A 3,636-nucleotide genomic window follows, 5' to 3' on the forward strand; every position below is an offset into this window, starting at 1 on the left:
GAATTTATAGGTCCCATGCAAGAAATGGGAATGAAATTCAAACATCTGGGCGTCGTGGCTCGGCCGGGAAGATTGACAAACTTGGTTTTTTAATTCATGTGGCCTAAAAATCATGAAACTTGGCATGTTGTCATGACATGGCACCAACATGTTGCGGTAAATTTTTTGGCCGAATTTGGACAAGCTTTGGTGTAAGCTTCTTGCAAACCGGAGTTTCCCTCAAGAAGGCTCGTGGTTCCAAGAGGGAACGTGTCACCTCCGTGTGCGAAACGAGATACATATACGGCCTTCTCCCACCTTAATTTTTTACACAGGCAGATTAGACCAAATAGAAGTATCATGCTAAGTTTTGGAATTATTCTGGGTTCCTTTGGCATTTTTATGCATTAATTGAGTTTCTAGGAATTTAATGTGCATAATTCAAATTTGAACTACAAGCACATGCTCCAGTGCACCAAAGTTGTTTGAAAAATCACATGTGTATTCTTGGGTGAATTTATAGGTCCCACGCAAGAGATGGGAATGAAATTCAAACATCTAGGCGTCGTGCTCCCCCGAAAAGATTGAGAAACTTGGTTTTTTAATTCCTGTAAATCCAAAACATGCCTGAAAATCATGAAAGGTGTCATGACATGGCATCAACATCGTGCGGTAATTTTTTTGGCCGAATTGGAACAAGCTTTGGTCTAAGCTTCTTGCAAACCGGAGTTTCCGTGAAGATGGCTCGTGGTTCCAAGAGGGAACGTATGCCACCTCCGTGTGCGAAACGACATACGTACAATGCCTTCTCCCGCCTTAATTTTTTTTACACTATCGATTAGACCAAATAGAAGTATCGTGCTAAATTTTGGAATTATTCTGTGTTCGTTTGGCCTTTTTTATATATTAATTGAGTTTCTACGCATTTAATGTGCATAATTCAAATTTGAACTACAAGCACAGGATCCAGTGCAACAAAGTTGTTTGAAAAACAACATGTGTGTCCTTGGTGAATTTCTAGGTCCTATGCAAGAGATGGGAATGAAATTCAAACATCTGGACGTCATGGCTCAGCCGGAAAGATTGAGAAACTTGGTTTTTTAATTCCTATAAATCCAAAACACGCCTGAAAATCATGAAACTTGGCATGGTGTCATGACATGGCACCAACATGCTGCGGTAATTTTTTTTGGCCGAATTGGGACAAGCTTTGGTGTAAGCTTCTTGCAAACCGGAGCTTCCATCAAGAAGGCTCGTGGTTCCAAGAGGGAACGTGCCACCTCCGTGTGCGAAACGACATACATACACTGCATTCTCCTGCCTTAATTTTTCTACATAGGCAGATTAGACCAAATAGAAGTATCGTGCTAAATTTTGGAATTATTCCGGTTTCGTGGCCTTTTTATACATTAATTGAGTTTCTGTGCATTTAATATGCATAATTCAAATTTAAACTACAAGCATAGGCTCCGGTGCACCAAAGTTGTTTGAAAAACCACATGTGTGTCCTTTGGAGAATTTCTAGGTCCTATGCAAGAGATGGGAATGAAATTCAAATATCTGGGCATCGTGGCTCGGCCAAAAAGATTGAGAAACTTGGTTTTTTAATTCCTGTAAATCCAAAGCACGCCTGAAAATCATGAAACTTGGCATGGTGTCATGACATGGCACCAACATGCTGCGGTATTTTTTTTGGCCGAATTGGGACAAGCTTTGGTGTAAACTTCTTGCAAACCGAAGCTTCCGTCAAGAAGGCTCATGGTTCCGAGAGGGAACGTGCCACCTCCGTGTGCGAAATGACATACGTACACTGCCTTCTCCCGCCTTATTTTTTTACAGAGGCAGATTAGACCAAATAGAAGTATCGTGGTAAATTTTGGAATTATTCCGGGTTCGATTGGCCTTTTTTATACATTAATCTAGTTTCTGCGCATTTAATATGCATAATTCAAATTTGAATTACAAGCACAGGCTCCAGTGCACCAAAGTTGTTTGAAAAACCACATGTGTATCCTTGGGTGAATTTCTAGGTCCTATGCAAGAGATGGGAATGAAATTCAAACATCTGGGCGTCGTGGCTCGGCCGGAAAGATTGAGAAAGTTAGTTTTTTAGTTCCTGTAAATCCAAAACATGCCTGAAAATCATGAAACTTGGCATGGTGTCATGACATGGCACCAACATGCTGTGGTAATTTTTTTGGCTGAATTGGGACAAGCTTTGGTGTGAGCTTCTTGCAAACCGGAGTTTCCGTCAAGAAGGCTCATGGTTCCGAGAGGGAACGTGCCACCTCCGTGTGTGAAACGACATACGTACACTGTCTTCTCCCGCCTTAATTTTTTTACAGAGGTAGATTAGACCAAATAGAAGTATCGTGGTAAATTTTGGAATTATTCCGGATTCGTTTGGCCTTTTTATACATTAATTGAGTTTCTGCGCATTTAATATGCATAATTCAAATTTGAACTACAAGCACAGGCTCGAGTGCACTAAAGTTGTTTAAAAACCCACATGTGTGTCCTTGGGTGAATTTTAGGTCCTATGCAAGAGATGGGAATGAAATTCAAACATCTGGGCATCGTGGCTCGGCCGGAAAGATTAAGAAATTTGGTTTTTTAATTCCTGTAAATGCAAAACACGCCTGAAAATCATGAAACTTGGCATGGTGTCATGACATGGCACCAACATGCTATGGTAATTTTTCTGCCGATTTGCCAAGGCGCACACATTAACAATCAAAAAAGTCATTTTGGAACAAGTGATGTCACGCTACAAATCGAAAACACAAGTATTATTGAAATCGTGGAAGTTCTACTTACCAATTACGTGCCGCCACGCGTCCCTTTTTTATTGTCTAGGAGGTGTCGTGCGTGGTAGCTATTTGAGTACAGGAGGCGTGCGATCAGACCCCTGCGCGTGCTCATCGGGAGGAGAGCCCTTTGACCGCTACCCGCCGTGAACCTCCCTCCCAACGTCCCAATTAATGGCGCCCGAGCACCTGTTCTAAGGCGTGTCTATATGTCTCATTGGACTGAGATTTAAGAGAGAAAAATGAAAATCTAAAGAAAAAAAGTTTTGCACGGATCTTGATGTAAGATCCGACAAACCTATATAGCATCGACTGCGACTTATAGCAAGCATGATGAATATAAGGACGATGACAGTTGATAATAATTGTCTTACATATTTAGGAACATAATTAAAATAAGCCACATGCGGCAACGCCTGAAATACACAAGGTCAGAAAAAAGAAGGAAGACAACGATATGGCTCGCTGATCTCTACTTTGTTGATGCGTTGCTGCAAGCTGCGGGAACTAGTCTCCACGGCGAGCAATGACGAGCTATTTCTTGTCCTCAAGATGCTGCTTGAGAGCATCCACGGATTCCTCCACCAGCCTTCTGCGCTCGATGCGCAGCATGGCATTCTCCTCCATAAGTTTCTCGACGATGACGCCGGTCCTCTTCAACATGGCAGTGGTCTGCTCCTGCTGCTCCGCACTTCCGACGATTTTTGCCCTCAGCAGGTCGCGCTCGGCCTGGAGCTTCACATTGCTCTCATTTAGTTTCCGGATGACGTCAGTAGACTGTTCAAACAAGGCTTTTAGGTCATCTTGCCACCTCGCCCACCTGAAGATCTGATCCATCTGCCTAAGGATG

This window comes from Triticum dicoccoides, chromosome 6A (assembly GCF_002162155.2).
Source record: "Triticum dicoccoides isolate Atlit2015 ecotype Zavitan chromosome 6A, WEW_v2.0, whole genome shotgun sequence".
Taxonomy (NCBI): Eukaryota; Viridiplantae; Streptophyta; class Magnoliopsida; order Poales; family Poaceae; genus Triticum; species Triticum dicoccoides.